This window comes from Lissotriton vulgaris, chromosome 1_1 (assembly GCF_964263255.1).
Source record: "Lissotriton vulgaris chromosome 1_1, aLisVul1.2, whole genome shotgun sequence".
NCBI classification, from domain to species: Eukaryota; Metazoa; Chordata; class Amphibia; order Caudata; family Salamandridae; genus Lissotriton; species Lissotriton vulgaris.
This window is the reverse complement of record NC_141685.1, coordinates 1,391,580,699-1,391,598,799: the sequence shown is the minus strand read 5'-3', so window position 1 is coordinate 1,391,598,799 and position 18,101 is coordinate 1,391,580,699. Positions and strand designations below refer to the sequence as shown.

The 18,101-nt window shown below is 46.1% G+C and overlaps 1 protein-coding gene across 2 annotated transcripts in view; it reads right to left on the bottom strand.

Moving 5' to 3' along the window:
- The window catches only part of LOC147750559 (uncharacterized), a 94,568-nt gene that overhangs the window by 34,396 nt on the left and 42,071 nt on the right, over positions 1-18,101 (bottom strand). The window lies entirely within an intron of this gene.

Sequence of the window (18,101 nt, the reverse complement as noted above, 5' to 3'; positions counted from 1 at the left end):
AGGGACAGTATATAGAAGACAAATCTTATTGCATACTATAAAGGGTGAATCACAGAAAAGCCTGCCATGGATTAAAGAGGTAAAAAAGTCTACCAAAGCTTTTTGTGAGCAACAGACAAATAATAATGCACACTCCACATGTTACAGATTCTAGAAACTTCTGTTGAAGTTTGTGACCACTTAATGCTACCAAGCCCATCAGTCTGAGAACAGCCCATGATTGCTCACCATGCATGCGGGTTGGACTTTTTGCTCAAGCGGCGTGCAACCTAATATTTTTCTTTGAAGAATTTTTTCAAAAACTGGGTTTCTCAAGGTAACAACACAGAAATACAGGGCTATTCACAAAGGTAACTTACAATTGTGAGTAATTTACACATGTATTTACTCATACCCATTTGAGTAACTTTACGATTGTTCTGCAGCGCAAAATAAATTGAAGGCATTACAAGCAATCCCCTGTGATAGGGATATGATAAAAGTAGCCAGGCAGACTGATAAAAAGGTAATTGAGCAGAGAAAAGATGAACTGAGACGGTAGGCCTTGGATGATCGAGAAAACAAGTGCCCTGAAGGACTCTAGGAGTTTCTGGGAGGTGCTAAATCGCCCACTTTTCACTAATGAAATAAGGAGTATGGATATTAACATAACGGGGCAGCCTGGGAGACCCACTTCTCCAAAATATTCAACCCAAAGAGCGTTTTACCAAGTGAGTGCGAGGATGAAATAAGTATCAACATACAAACGGCACAACAGCTCAGTACATCACTTTCTTTAAGTGAAGTAGAGGAGGCACTGAGAAAGGGTATTTCCCTAAAAGCTCCAGGGCCAGACAGTGTGCCCCTGGATCTATTTAAAAGCAACCCACAAATATGGGCCCCTCTGTTACTTCAGGTTTTTAAAGCAGCAATTGTGGGCCATATCCCACCATCATGGAAAAGAGTAGTGGTGGTGCCGATTTTTAAAAAGGGTAATAGAAATGACCCTACATGCCACAGGCCGATTTCTCTAATAGATGCTTCATGCAAGCTGCTGGGGAGGGTAATTCTTGCACGCCTGGAGTCATGGGCCAATATTTCTGGCCCCATAGTGAATACCCAATTTGGCTTCAGGAAGGGAAGGGGAACGACTGAGCAGTGCCTGGAGTCATGGGCCAATATTCCTTGCCTCATAGTCAATACCCAATTTGGTTTCAGGAAGGGGAAGGGAACGACTGAGCTGTGCCTTAACCGGTCTATGATTATGGGCAAGTAAATGAAGGCCAGGGGTGTTTCAATCCACTTGGCCTTCATGGACTTATGCAGTGCCTTCGACACGGTCTGCCGGGGAAAGTTGTGGTCACTAATGGACACTATGGGATTTGAGGAACCACTCGTTACCCTGTTGCACAGATTGCATGCATCTACTACTGTAGCTATCCGGTATGGACCAGGGGGAGAAAAGACTAAGCCAATTGCCTCAAATGAGGGAAAGCGCCAGGGTTGTATATTGGCTCCCTTTTTATTTTTAATATATACTAATGGTTTAGAACACTTTTTACTACAACAACACTTGGATTTTCCAAGAATAGGAAGCAAACAGGTACCTTTATTGTCATACGCAGATGATGCAGACCTGATGACCCTAACAGCCAATAGCCTTCAAAAATGTTTGAATGCATTTACTGAGTTTATGACAGGACTGGACCTTAAGGTTAATTCTAGTAAATCTTTTACTATGGTCTGTGGTTCAAACAAAGCTAAAACACGCAAATATATAGTAAATGATATTACTATTGACAAAGTGCCAAATTTTACTCATTTGGGGAACCTTTTTTTTTTTTTTTTAAACTTTTATTATACCTTCACATCTTTACACAGCATGTCGCCTACAACCCCGAAGGGCCGGCCACTAATCTTGAGTATCACATCGGAACGACAGCCTTAAGTAAATACAGTGCATACGTTGAAAAAGTCAGTTCAGTAATGGTCGCCGGTAGAATTAGTGAAGGGCAGAAGCAAATGTTCCATACAGGGTAAATGAGGTTTTCATTTTCTAGTTTTAAAACAAACAAAAAGAACAACCGAACATCGGGAAATCACAGTGCGATCATTGCTAACGTACATTGCTAACGTACATTGCTAGATAGATACGGGAGTATACTTGGAATATGACAAAGCCTTGTTCATCCTGGAAGTAACGCAGGGCGTAAAGAAAGCATCGCTCCTCCCAATCTCTCCTGAAGGACCCCACCCCACAGCCAACCACCCTCACTCCAACCCATCATCATCATCCGAGTCCAATGGGTCACCTTCTGGCAGCGGGTCGCAGATGTCGCCCCGGTAGGTGTTCCACGGGGACCAGACCTTGTTCCACTTGCCAGGACAGGCCCGGCTTAGGTATACCGCCCGTTCTGTAACCATCATTCTGTCCATGTTTGTGCACCATTGTGATGTTGTCGGGAGGTCCGCCACCCCCCAACGCTGCGCAATGTCTCGCTTTGCTACCATCATACCCAGTGTCACCCAAAGGCGGCCATACCGGGACAGATCTGCTGGTTCCCATACATTGAGGAGGCACCGTCGTGGCTCCGGCAGCACCAAGACCTCCAGCACCTGAGATATAGTGCGCAGGACCTGACGCGAGTAGTTGTGTATGCGTGGGCAATCCCAGAATGTATGGAAGAATGTGCCCTCCTCCCCGCAGCCTCGCAAGCAAAAGGGGTTTGGGGTTCGGTGTAGTAGTGTTCTAGTGTAGTATGTTCTGTGGAGGACTTTGAGCTGAACTAGCCTCATCCTGGCCGATATACCCGCCTCCTTAGGGGAAGCCAGTGCCTCACTCCACTCATGCTCATCAAACGCGCCCACCTCCTGCTCCCATCTTTCCTTGAGGGGCATCAACGGATCTGGAGAGTTATTGAGGAGCTTCCGGTATGTGAGGGAGGTTGCCTTCTCTACCATATAGTCTGTCAGGAGGCGATCCTCCAGCGGGGAGGACTCAGGAAGGGTCGACCCAGCCGGGATGGCCGAGAGTAAGGCGTGGCGGATTTGCACATATAAATTTCTTTCAATCGGGCGAAGGTGATAACATCCCCTCGCTCCCACATGTCCCCTACCGTGGAAATTCCGATGGAATCCCATCTGGAGAACCCCTTACTGAACCGAAGATTGCCCAGAGCACGCGTGTCCCAGAGCGGAGTGAGTTTAGTTAGCGTGCCTTTCCACCCCAGTGCAGCGGTGGCTGCATGCCAAGTGGCTACGGTGAGCCTAGTGGGGCCCACCAGCGATCTGAGCTTCCTCCGATCATAAAGTGGGGCTAGTATGTTATTGGCGCCCAATTGAGCCCTATCTGCTTGGAACGCCGGGTCGGATTGCGGTGCATGTAGCCACTGGTTAATGGGCCTGAGTTGTGCTGCCCAATAATATAGGTGCAAGTTCGGGAGTGCAATTCCGCCCTCGTACCAGCTTCTGCAGAGTTTGGCTTGGGCTATGCGCGCAGGGCGATTGCCCCATAACAATCCGGAGACCACTGCTGCAATCTTCCTGAAGTATCCCGTTGTCACCGGGAATGGAGTGTTATCCAGGATGTACAGGAAACGGGGTAGGGACTTCATTTTAAACAAAGCGGCTCTCCCCAGCATCGTTAACGGCAACCCGGCCCAGAAGCCTGCGTCCTGTTTGAGACGATCCAGTGGTGGTAAGAGGTTTAGCCTCTTGTATTCGGAAGGGTCTCTCGTGATGTGAATGCCTAAATATTTAAATGAGGAACCGGCCATCCGCAGAGGGCAGTCCGGCCCAAGTGGTGGGGGGTCTCCTGCCAGTACATACAACTCCGACTTGTTCCAGTTGATGGTGTAGCCTGAAACTTCGCCGTGGTCGTTACAGAGATGCAAAAGGGCTGGTACGCCATGCTCAGGATCTGTTAGGTACACCAGCATGTTGTCTGCATATAGAGATATGCGGTCCTCCCATCCTTCCCTCCATTGAATCCCCTTGAGTAGGGGGGTAGTTCTGATGCGAATAGCCAGGGGTTCTAGGGAGAGTGCAAAGAGCAGGGGGGAGAGAGGGCAGCCCTGCCGGGTGCCACGGCCAAGCGGAAACGTGCGTGATATGTTGCCATTCGCCACCACGTGTGCCACCGGGGCTGTGTAAAGTAACTTTATCCACGAGATGAAGTTTGGGCCAAATCCCATGTGTGAGAGGACTTCAAAGAGGTAGGCCCACTCCACCAAGTCAAAAGCCATCTTCGCATCCAAAGCCAGTATAGCTGCACTATCGCCAATGCGATCCGCCCTCGCCAGCACCCCGTGTACCCTTCTAAGATTGAGCGCGGTGTTTCTGTGGGGCATGAAACCTGATTGGTCCGGGTGGATAAGGTCAGACAGGTGTGGCATTAGGCGGTTAGCCAGGAGTTTTGCTAAGATTTTACTTTCCGCATTTAGCAGAGAGATAGGGCGGTAGGATGAGCATTCCTCTGGGGGTTTACCGGGCTTAGGGATAGCCACAATAGTGGCCGTCCGTTGGTCCAGCGGGAGCATCCCTTTTTCTCGACATTCCACATACATTTTAAGTAAGTGCGGGCAAAGAGCGTCAGTGCGTGCCTGGAACCACTCAACCGGAATGCCGTTTGGCCCAAGTGCCTTGCCGGGTCGGAGGGCCCCAATGGCCATTCGAAGTTCATCGATGGTAAACGGTGCCTCTAGCTCGGCTACGGCCTCCGGCTGCAGCGAAGGGATATCTATATTGCTTAATGCACATTGGGCCGCAATCATGGTCACTTCTCGTTCGGGGGTGTACACTTTTTCAAAGTGGGACGCCAACGCCTCTACCACTCGATCGGGGTCGGTTAGTATCCTGCCATCGCCATCCTTCACCTGCTGAATCCCCCTGGAGCTACCCCCTCTTCTATCGAGCCAGGCCAGCATCTTCCCTGCCTTGTCCCCCACATCGTATACCCGGTTCTGTGTGTCGGTTATATGTCCCTGTGTCGTGAGGCGTGCATGGTCTGCGTACAGTTGCTGGTGAAGTGCGAGGGTGTGTGCCGTATCAACCGTGGGGTCGGCTTCGTGGGCATTAGTGGCTTCGCGCAGACGGAGCTCGAGGGCAGAGTGTTCAGCTGTCTGTTCCTTTCTGTGGGTTGCTATAGAGCCTATCGCCTGTCCCCGCAGCACTGTTTTATAGGCCTCCCAGAGAATCTCAGCAGAGGCCGCAGTTGGCTCATTTTCTGTGAAGTAGTGCTCTGTGGTCTTTTGAAGGGCCTTCCTGATCTTCGGGACTTTAAGGTAGGAGGCATGAATGGGGTATATGCGGCGACGGGACCGTGTCTGTGAGGTAACAGTGAGAGTCAGTGGTGAGTGGTCGGAGATGCCTCGAGGGTGTATATCCACCTCATCTACGCGCTGTAGCCCATCTCCTAAAGCCGAGAAGTAATCAATGCGAGATAGACTGTTGTGAACTGTAAAGTGGAACGTGTACTGCCGGACCATCGGGTGAACGTGGCGCCAAACATCCACCAGCCCCAGTGCCTCTAGAAATCGCCGAAACCGGGAGGGGCCCCCCGGTAGGGCGGTCGCCGGAAACTTGTCGAGCTGCGGGTCCGCAGCCGCGTTGAAGTCCCCACCTATGGGCATGTCCCCCTCCGGGAGGGTCAGCAGGAAGTCTCCCAGGGCCGGTAGCATCACCGAGTGTAGGGAAGGTGGGATGTATACTGAAACCACTGTTAATGGGCGACCGTCCCACTGCCCTGCCACCGCCGCAAAGCAACCCTGAGTGTCGGTTCTAGTACTAAGGGTGATGAAGTGGGAGGATTTCTTGATTAATATGCCCGTGCCCCGTGAACCAGTAGAAAATTCGGAGTGGACCAGCATTCTATACCCTCTTCTGTCCAAGGCCTTGGTAGCGCAACCCACCAAGTGGGTCTCCTGCATGAGTATTAAGTCTGGTTTGTAGCGTTTTACCTCGGACAGAACAAGGCCGCGTTTTACCTTATCACCCAGGCCTCGCACATTCCAAGCAAGAAGTCGGAGAGTGGAGCCGCTTACTGCGTCTCATCCACCCTCGCGGCATTGAGCTGTTCACCCGCCATCATCATTGATCAGACACACAGTTTGTCCATATAGAATCAATCGCACTAGCAACATTACAATAACAGTCAAAGCACACTGTACAGTTCGAGATCGACTTTGTGAATTTCCCATGAAAAAGAACCACCCCCCCCCCCCCATCCCTTCCCACCCTGCCTCCCTGCTAAACGGGCCTGCAACTGCCCGCCACCCCAACTCAGCAGAGCGCTTATCCCATTCCAAAAACAGAGTACTTGCGTGTCAGGGGAGAGTGTCCCCCAAAGCAGGCGGCCCCTCTGCCGCCCTCGGGATGTCCAGGCCAGCGTCCATGAACGACGAGAACAGCCATCCTTATGGGAGAAATCCAGAGTCCATCACGTGCGGGTTTCATTCGTCCCCAGCGGCCCCAGAGCGTTCCTATGATGGCGACTCGCTCGCACTTCCCCTAGCCGAAGACTGTGAGCCCGGTCGGCCGTCGTCTTCAGGCCTGTTGCGTCGACGATTAGAAGCGCGATCCACCGTGCGCCATCCCTCCAGCCAGTCTCTCGCTGACTCCGCAGAGTCGAAAAACCAGACCTTCTTGTCGGCCACCACTCTCAATCGGGCAGGGAACAACATGGAATATGGCAATTCCTGTTCGCGAAGCGTTTTCTTCACCTCCAAAAAAGTTCTCCTCCTGCGGGTGACCTCCGCTGTGTAATCCGGGAAGAAGGATATACGGGAGTTCTGAATTTGGATAGGTGGTGCCACCCTGGCTGCTTGGAGAATAGTGTCTCGATCTCTAAAATTGAAAAGTCTTGCCAGGATGGGACGCGGGGCAGCTCCCGGCGTGGGTGTCCCGCCGGGCACCCGATGAGCACGCTCCACTGTAAAGAAATTGGAGAGCCCCTTCGGGGCCAGCTGGGTCTTTATTAGGTCTTCTACGTATAAGTCCATGGCCCCTTTCGTCTCCGATTCCGGGACCCCCAAAATGCGGACGTTGTTGCGTCTGGAGCGCCCCTCATGGTCATCCAACTTGCTTTTCAGGAGTTTATTGTCTGCTTGCAGTTTTTCCATAGCCACCTGTAGGTCAGAGACATACTCTATGAGCGATTTAGCCACCACCTCCACTTGTTTCACTCTTTCACCCATTTTCTGGAGGTCGGCTCTTATAAGAGTCACCTCGGTAGCAGTCGAGCCCACTGTTGCCTGAACTTGTTCCAGAGCACGCAGGACATCATCCAGAGTAGCCTTTTTTGCCCCTTCATTGTCCGCGCCCTTGCCAATGGACTTGCGCTGCTCAGGCTGAGTGGGTGCCTGGTTGTCGTAGGCGAATTTGCCGAGTTTCGCCTGAGCGGCGGTTTGCCGTGGCCCTTTCCCCGCCATTTTGGCTCTACGGCGAGACACTTTCTGTGGTGAGGTGAGCAGATCGTCCGTAGCCGATCGTGCCGAGGCGGCCGTTCAAGAGGTTCAGTTCGGGAATAGGCCAGTGGTCGCTGTCGATGTTGTGGTGTTTCCGGCCGCAGCGGACCCGATTCAGCCCCGGCAGGCCAGAGCAAGATGGCGGTTGTTGCGCAGTAAGATACGGGTCTTGGCCGAGCGCCGTTGTGGGGCACTGCTTCGTAGCGCCACTGGATAGGAAACACTGGAGATCAAGTGTTCGAAGGGGGACCGCCGGTTCGGTGATTCGCTGGTGTCGAGCGCAGTCGTCAGCGGGCACTTCCGGTCGATCGTGCCGAGGAGGGTCTACTTCCGCTCGGCCAAGGGCTCGACTCGACACCGCGGCTGCACTCGTGTCACTAGGCCCCTCGCCTGTGAAGGACTAAGTTGATGTTTCGTCCTGTTTCCGGGGTCCGAGAGCTCCCAATTTTCTCCTGCGGTTGCCGTTCGGTCGCGGCACCCAGGACACCCCGTCTGGGACGATTAGTGAACGGATAGGCATGCGGATTGTTGCGGGAAGCCGCCTTGCTACGGGAGCCTCTCTAGGTTGCTGCCGCCATCATCGGCTGCTAGCCACGCCCCGAACCTTTTTTTTGTTGTTGAAAAACCTTTATTGATACTTCAATCAGTTACAAGTATGGGCCTACAACCACCAAGGCTGGCCGCTAATCAATATCATTTCAATCAAGCAATTAGAACCAGACTCGGCCTTCCGGGAGGCGAATACAGCACGACTTCAATTAAAACTGGGAGCATAGCATACTATACGAATAGCAGGATAATAAAGGTTCCATTTTATAATATAAGATAGAAGGATCAGGTGCCATACAATATCACAAAGGTGCATAAAGGGCGGGCAAAACAGTAGGAAGTCCACAGTTAGGTCGATATCATTCAAAACAGTGGCGCTGAGGCATAAGATTCAGGATCAACAAGCATACAATTAATTTTGCACCAGTAGAGCGCCCGCCCGATGGTACTGAAGTACCGTGAAAGTATAGGCACAGATAAAAGGTCGACAATTGACAAAGGAATAGACCCACTACGCTGACCCGAAAAAGAAGAGACAAAAGAAAAGGCGAAGAAAGTTAAAAAGAAAAAAGGCCATAGAAACAAATAGTAAAAACTAAATTTCCCCCCTCCAACCCCCCACCCTGCACCCCTGCAGATGACTACGGCCTACCCCCCTAGCAGAGTGCCTGTCGCCCCGTAAATGAACCCGAAATATAGAAGAACAAAGGGAAAAAAAGAAAAGGAAAGAAAAAAGGGACTAAAACCCTGCCCAAAAAGGGGAAATGGAGGAGGGCTGTGTCATACGTATTCCCGGACTCTCCCCCCCGTCTTAACGAAGAATCCCCCGCAATGTTAACACAATCAAGCGGACCACAATAAAACAGTACATCAGAGGAAACCAGAAATCCCGCCCCGGACTCCGGTAACCAAATAAAGCAGTCCCGTTACCGATAAATCAATATTGTGAAACCTCAAACAACAGTCTCAGCCTTGGCCCCGTCGATCAAATCTGCTGAACCCCTCCGATAAAGAGCGCCCCACCGTAAAATTGTCAAAGGTCAAACAGAAGTTGTCGAGATATAGTCTATTAGTCGAAGAAAGGATGGCAAGTCCCAAAGTAGACGCTCGAGTTCAACGATGCCCCTTCCAGACTCTAGGACCAGGCACTATCTCATCCGCCATCTTGATGGACCAGCTGGGAAGGGGGTGCGACACAGTCCCACACAGAGCACAATTACGAGCAAACGTCTCCAAATCGGGAAAAGCAGTGAAATGTTCTGCCAATTTCAGTTCCAAAGATTCCGACTTTGTAGGAGCATCGCCAATCTCCACATGTTCGAACAGTTCCACTTCTGTAGGGGCATAGAAAGCTCCAAGCACCGGGTCAAATGGCATCGCTGGGGTAGCAATAGGGAAAGGAACAGGCCACCAGGTCTCGGGCAGCAAGACAGAGTCCGGTCCCGATCCTCTAAGTCCGTCCACCGCCAACATCAGGTTCCAGGCCTGGGTCTTCATAGTCGCCTGAAGTGCCTCAAGGGCCGCCATCACTGACCGCAATGACGGGCCGCACTGGGCCCGCTCCGCCGGGTTTCGTATAGCAACAAGCATATTGACCCCCACGGAGAGGCGCCTTCCCCGGGGTAAGAGTAGGCGAAGCAGGGATGAACCGTGAGGGACCGATCGTCAGTAGGCGTTAGTGCCCACCAAGTCTCCGATCCAACGGCACCGGCGCTACGAAAGCCAGGCCCCCGGGTCTCAGACCCCCACACACACCACCTCGGGCATCACTCGTCTCCGCACCTCCGGTACAGTTCCAGGCAGCAGATCGGCAGCAAATCAATCATAAAGATGTTGGAAGTTCCGTGGACCGGACCCTGCCGCTCTCTCCGGTCCGCTGTTGTTCAACTAGGACCCGGCTAGACCAAAACTTGAGACCCCGGCTTCCAGACTGGGCTAGGCCTCAAATTAAACCTAGACATAACTCCACTCCACCATGCCGGAAAATCCTCGGGATTGCGCCATCAGTTCGCAGAGTAGTTCATGCACCCGGGTATGGGGCGAGAAACCAGGATATACGACAGGATCTTCGAGCGAGAGACGGGGGTCAGCGGAGCCGGGAAGCTATGCGGCCATCTTGCTTGCTGTCGTAGCTCCTCCTTTTTTGGGGAACCTTTTTAATAGCAAACTAAGATGGGACCACTTGATTACTACAAGGCTACAACAAACTAGTAGAACTATAGAGGGGCTCTTCCGATTTGCCAGCAATCTTTGTCATAAACCGATAGCTGAATTAAAAACATTGTATAAATCCAAATGTCTGCCAGTGGAAGCCTATGGGACAGGAGTATGGGGATATCACAAAAGTGCACAGATTTAAATAGAAAGAAAACGTTTTTAAAAACACTCCTACTTATCTCCAGTAGTTCCTCCACTTTATTCTGTCATTCTGAGGTGGGTTTAGATTATGTGACTGACAGAATTCATATTACTCCCTTCCTTCTATGGGGGAAAAATGTGGATCTCAGAGGACTCATTATTCTCAAGAGGTATCTTAAGAGACTGCATGAATCTTGACACTGCAATGGCAGTCCCCTGGCTATGCTATGTCAAAGAAACCTTTTATAAGATAGGCGTTGAAGATTTTTATGATAACCCGGAGTCTAATCAACCCAATATGAAAATGGTCAGGAAAACACGTACTATACTGTTTTAAGTTTGTCTAACCAAGTCAGTGACACAGTGGATCGTGCAATTTTAAATCAGCAACAATTTTATTTGTCTCTTACGACCCAGGTTCATTCGTGTTTTCTAATGACTAGATTCCGCTTAAGCACATTGCACTTTCTTGTTGCTTTTCCGACACAAAGGGGTTGGTGTGAGAGACTCCCCCCTGCCCCCCGCTATGTAACAACGTAGCCCAGTAGAGCACAAAGCACCTTATGCTTTTTTGCACACTCTATAAAGATCCAAGAGCCTGTTTTATTAAGCCTATTTTAAGGGAAATTCGTCCCTGCTCTTATAAAGAGGGTTTTAATTATTTGAGGTCGCTATCAATGGTCACTATTTGCAGCTCTGTGCTTAGTTTTATCAAAATTGTATTTTTAATTAGGAAATGTTAGGAATTGTAAAATGTTTTTAGTGAATCCACTTAACCTGGTATTAACTCTTGTGCATTGTTTTCTAAACCTTGTGTAGAAATTTTTATTTTGAAAAATGTATGAGTTTTGTAAACTTTTATGGTTCATTGAATCGAATAAAGTCACTTGACTGACTGAGTAACTTTACTAATTTCGGCTATTCACAAAGTCTGAGTGTAAAGTTTCTCCAAAGTGTAGACTTGCATGTCACCATCCCCTGAAAAACATTGTGGAGAAAAAATTTACAAGTATATGTTACTAAGGCCAAAACAAGGAAATTATCACGTCCACCACCACACATCACCAACCACTGATAGTGCAACACCCTCACACAGCAAATTAATGGAGATGAGGATTTGAAACAAAACAATCCAATTTGAAATAATATTACATTAAATTAATGTATTCAAAATAGCTAAACATCTAAATAAATAAAATGTTAAAGAAAATCTAAAAAATATTCAATTGTGAAATTAACATCCTTTTGTGAATTTATAAATTAATGTAACATTCATTTGTATTAAAAAATAAATTACTCTCTACATCCCATTAACTAATTATTAATGCTTAACACTTATTTTCACTTCGGGTACAAACTTATTTTTTAAACTTAAGAAAAATATTTTATTTAGTATATTTAAATGAAATATTTCATTCAAAATTGACTTAATCATGCTGTAACATTTTTTCTACATTTAAAATAAACGTATAACATTAATTGACATTTATTTTTAACATAAAATATTTTCATATTATTTGAGAATTTTACCACCCTGGCTGTGGAAACTTCCTATGTAAAGTTTATGACAAAGTACAAAAATGTATTTAATTTGAAAAAAATAGTAAAAATATGTTGTGTGATAATCTTCCAGGGTGCTGCTGATAGAGGTTTAGGTTCCATCCACATGTTCGGTCCTCCGAGTACAGGATTTGATTGGACCCAACTTGTATACTTTTGCTGAAAAGAGTGCTTCTACTGGACGTTCTGGCTTTTAGTAAAATGTATACTCAATAGAGCAGGACTGAGTTGGTTATGTTGATAACCTATAGGTCTGATTGGTGCACCTGGGAATGTTTTGAACAATACCACAGGTATCATCAGCATAAGCAGTTGGACAAACATATATGTGAGAGTTTAACAAAGCCTATAGATCTTAAAACTGTGGGTTATTTTATTGTTTTACAGGCTATAGACATGACACAGTTACAGTAGTAACTGGCGGTTTGTACTGTAATGATTCTTGAAGCTCCAGTTGAGAAGGCAAATTTGTGTAATTTTATGACTGTAAGTCATATTTGCACTTCAATAGGCACGTCAATGATAAAAGCTATAGGCAGTGTCCATCGATTGGGAAGTGTTATGCTAGATGCCATAAGTTTAATTTATTTATTATAAAATGTTGGGACAAAAAACATGTAGGCCCGACTTCCATATTTTGAAAAGCGTGTGCTAAAGACATTAGGCTTTTACGGTGGATTCAAGTTAGACTGTGTTAGAGACTATAAGCAGGCATTTTCTTACACATAATGTCACTGTTTTCCAAAGTAGGCAAGGGTTTTGGTGTTCGAGACCCACCTGAACAAACCATGGGAAAGAAGATTTGCACTTTGATAATTCTTATTAGAATCTCTTAGAACTATAAACTATAAATTGTATGTATTAGTCATTTTATAACAGTTTAACTTGTGGTTGCCTTGTGAAGAAGCATATGCCAAACACATAGGTTTGGGTTTGATATGGTGACAAGCTAATGATAAAGGTTACAGCTCTGATTGTTTGCTATGAAGTTACAGGCAGTAGGCCTGACATACTGATTGTGAGAGGCATTTGTTAAAGTCAATAGGCATTTTAAGTGTGAATTGTGATTACTCCGTATTAAAACCTACAGACTGTGTTTTTGTTATATTGATTCTCAAAGATTATAGTAGTTGGCAAGGGTTTTGGTCTGATTTATCTAATATGAAAAGTAACACGGGCAGTATTTTACTATGTAACACACAAATCTGTAAGGGTGGATTGTTTCTGCACCGTATTAAAGTCTGCATTCAGGTACTTTGCTACATGAAATCTTACAGATAACACTGGTATGGAAGGATTTGTGTGTTGGTTACTCCCTAGGGAATAGAGATTTGCACTGTAATAATTATCACCCGAGCTAACATTAATTTGCACCCCCGCAATGCACTGCCTATGACCTCACATATTACATCACTCATGACATAGTCAGCGACCTCTATCAAGACATCACTGATGACATCTCAAATGAAATCACTGATGACATCATCTTCAGAATTTCTGACACACCCCCTCACACCCTAATATAACCTTTCATACACCCACTCCAAATTCCTCACTACCATTCTCAAAACCATTGGCACACCCATACCTGTACTTACACACCCAATCACTGATTCATAGGTCTACACACACACTCAGTCACTCAGTCACCCATACAGCCCCACATACACCAACTCACTCACTAATACAATCACTGATATATCCACTCATACGCCGATACAGTCAGTCACCCATAGAGCTACTCATACACCTAGTCATTCACCCATAGAGTCAATTACACAGCCACTTACTCACATAAACAGTTACAGAAACACCCACTCACATATTCATACAGATACTAACACATACTCACTCACCTATACAGTCACTGACACAAGCACACACTCACTCATACGACAACTCTCACAATCACTCAGTCACACATATAGTCACTCATATACTCCAACACTCACCTATACTACCTATCACATATACAGTCACTCACCCATATACCACTGACACATACATTCACTCACCGACACATCCATACACACACTCAGTCACCTATACAGCCCCTCTCATACGCACTCGCTAACCCATACAACCACTGACTCACCCACTCACTCATCCATGCTAGCAATCACACCCCCCTCACTCACCCACACAGACACCCATACAGGTGCTCAGAAACCAATCACCCATACAGCCACTCATGTACCCACTCACCAACCCATACAGCCACTTAGACACCAACTGACAGACTGATACAGACATTCACAGCACCGAGTCACTCACCAACACATTTACTGAGACACCTAATAACTCATATATACAGTCAGTCACACATCAACTGAATCATCCATACAGGCACTCATACACCCAATGATTCACCAATACACCTTGGTATATATATTTAACGCTCATTATTTTTTTTTAAAGACTCTCAGTCACTGGATGATGTCATCAGTGTGATATATATATATATATATATATATATCCAAACAAAGTTTGCCTGTAATGAGGGAGCCGCAGACAAGGAAGTGAGTATCGCCTTGAATTTATTAAAGATGCAGTGAAATCAGCAGCGCGGTACTTTAGCAAGTGTCACAGCTCCGCTCAGCCAGACGCGTTTCGTGCCTCCACACTTCATCATGGGCTTCTCGCTTGGTCGAAAGCAGGCACGGCATTTGTTGTGTGCACCTGTCTGTAGATTAAGACCCCGCCACAGTGGGCGTGGCCACCCTCGTGGCCTGCTGGTAAACGTAGTGCTTACATCCTACTCCAGTGAGTTATGCCGGAACCAATAATAGTCCAAATAAAACCTCAGTGGGTTGCAAAGTAAACCATCGCCACTGGCTAACTTCCGTTAATTTCTTTTAATGGCATCCTCATCCCGTTACTGTCTCAACATGTGGCACTGCAGTCGGACGGCACACCGTGCCGCAGGGCTCCTCTCGCGGCTCAGGCGGGGCCGCATTTACCTCCAAACAACGTTTGCCTGTAATGAGGGAGCCGCAGACAAGGAAGTAAGTATCGCCTTGAATTTATTAAAAGATGCAGTGAAATCAGCAGCGCGGTACATTAGCAAGTGTCACAGCTCCGCTCAGCCCGACGCGTTTCGTGCCTCCAGTCACTTCATCATGGGTTTCTCGCTTGGTTGAAAGCAGGCACAGCATTTGTTGTATGCACCGGTCTGTAGATTAAGACCCCGCCACAGTGGGCGTGGCCACCCTCGTGGCCTGCTGGTAAACGTAGAGCTTATATCCTACTCCAGTGAGTTGTTTTGCCGCAATCAATAATAGTCCAAAGAAAACCTCCGTGGGTTGCAAAGTAAACCATCGCCGCTGGCTCACTTCCGTTAATTTCTTTTAGTGGCATCCTCGTCCCTTTACTGGCTCGACATGTGGCGCTGCAGTCGGACGGCACACCGTGCCGCAGGGCTCTTCTCGCGGCTGAGGCGGGGCCGCATTTACCTCCAAACAAAGTTTGGACACACTAAAAACAACATTATAAAAAAAAATAATATATGTACATCAAATTACATAAGATTTCATCTTTATAAACAAAATGACCCCCAATTTTTGGGATAGATCATTAAAATAAATTCATATTCCTAATAGCAGCAGCAAGGAAAAAGAATGTATAAAGTACTCGGAATTGCAGATATGAACAAACAAACCCCATGTAAAAACCATCCCATTTGGAAAACATAATCATGTAACAATGCAGTTTATTTCAAGTAACAAAGTCAACATATTAAAGAAAGTTGTAAAGGTCCTCCCCAGTATTAAGCCCATTTGACATCTTTGTGTCTAACCGTATAATATAATGACTTTCCAATTGCCGCAATTTCCTCTCTCTGTTCCCGCCTCTAATAGATTTGGGGACAGCGTCAATTACAAAGTAACTTAAATCTTGAAGGTTATTTTTATGCACCAGTTTTAAATGATGAGCAATAGGATATGTGGGATCCGAGTTCACAATTGCTCGAAGATGCAGTAAAATACGGTTAAAAACAGGGAGTTTGGTACTGCCAACATAGTGCAGTTGACAAGTACATTTAAGTACATAAACTGCAAAGTCTGTGGCATAGATGAAAAGGCATCCTCAAATACCTGTTTATTTACACCAAACTTGCAGGATCTGCACAAACTACATTTGAAAAAATCTTTTCTATTGGTCAGCCAATTACTTGAAATGCTTACTTCGGGACTAGTTCTTACTAGAGCATCCCTCATAGAGGGTGCTCTTCTAAATGTAATTGTGGGCTGCGATTCCAATTCTGGAGCCAAAGTCATGTCCGTCCTAAGGATAGGCCAATGTTTGCTTACAATCTTTCTTATTTGTTTTTCTTGGCTACTGAATGTGGTGATAAGCCTTACTACTGATTTAGGTTTTATATCAGGGTGAATAATGTTATCAGCCTCGCTGCTAATGCCAGATTGAATAACTTGATCCTGTACCCTAGCCAAAGCTGATTGCAAGTCCTTCACATCATAGCCTCGCGCTTTGAACCTATGTATGCATTCAGACAGACATTTGTCCAAATCTTCTTTCTTGCTGCAAATTCTTTGAATATGTAAAAATTCCCCATAGGGGATACTTCTGATAAGGTGCCTAGGATGGGTACTGCAGGCATGCAAAATATAATTGCCAGCAGTGGCCTTTCTATGTAATCTGGTATGGATGGTATTCTCTTCCACATAAATCTCAACATCTAAAAATTCTACTCTCAGATTACTAACATGAGCGGTGAATTGGAGGTTCAAAGTGCTGTCATTAATTTCAGCAACGAATTTCAAAGCTGATTCCTGCGAACCTTTCCAAACAACGCAAACATAGTCAATAAACCTCCACCATTTAATAACATGCCTGGAGACATCATCAGCGTGAGTGTGCATGAGGACGTGTTTCTCCCACCAGCCAACATGCAAACATGTATAGCTGGGGGAGAAACACGTCCCCATCTCCACACCTCTCAATTGCTGATACAATTCCTTATTGAAAAGGAAAAAATTATTAGTCAGGCAAATTTCTGTCATCCTTAGCAGCATTTTGCTGTGTTCATAGAAGCAAACATCCCTATTTGATAGAAAATGTCTAATAGCATTAAGGCCATCCTGGTGATTAATACTTGTGTACAAGGAACAGATGTCCATTACTAGAAAGCAATATTCATCCTCCCAATTAACCTCACTTAATTTTTCTAGGAAATGACCATTATCCCTGATTAATGAAGGGAGATTTCTACATACTCGTGGAGAAAAAAATCCACATATTTAGACATAGCTTCTAAAAGGCTGCCTTGTGCAGGAATTATAGGACGCCCAGGTATTGGAGTGATTTGTTTGTGAACTTTGGACAGTAAATAAAAGGTGGGAGTAATAGGATAGTCAGTTCTTAAAAAATGATATTCCTCTTTATTAGACTCTCTCGTTTCCACTGAGCCAGTTCCTTGAAAATCTATGCCTTAACCGCGATCAAAACAGAAAAAGCTACTCTCTTATAACAAACAACATCATTCAGCTGTTTCATAGCTTCCTCCATATACATTGATCGGGGCCAGAGAACTATATTTCCGCCTTTGTCTGCTTTATTCACGATGATGCTATTATCGTTACTAATTCTCTTCCTAAGGCGCATATATTGCTGTTCTATATATCGCCTATGTTTATTTTTTGACAAACATGTTTTATGAAGAGCCTTGAGGTCTTCAATAATGCAGTCCCCGAAAATATCTATGGCATCTCTTGCCATTATGGGGTCAGAAGTAGAAGGACGGAAATGAGTAGAAACTGTTCTAGTAGTGGAAATACCCATACCAAAAAGTTCTTCTTGAGTGTTGTTAGGTAAAGTATTATCAACAGCTAATTTGTTTACTGTCCTTAACATTGGAACATCAGATACTTGAAAAAGCATGCTAGGTTGATTATCTGCAACAATAGATACAGCTCTAGTATTTGCACTCTTTAGCTTATGGAATTTTACTAGTTTCAACTTTCTAATAAATTTAAATACATCAACACGTGATTGGATGTACTTGAAACTAGTTTTTGGACAAAATGAAAGTCCCAAAGCCAACAATTGTAATTCTGCAACATTTAATTCTAAAATTGGTCATATTGATAACCGTGTTAGCAGCCGCTGTACTGTCCATTCCATAAACAGATTCCTCTTTTCTTATTTCTTTTTGTTGTACCCGCCGCATTTTGC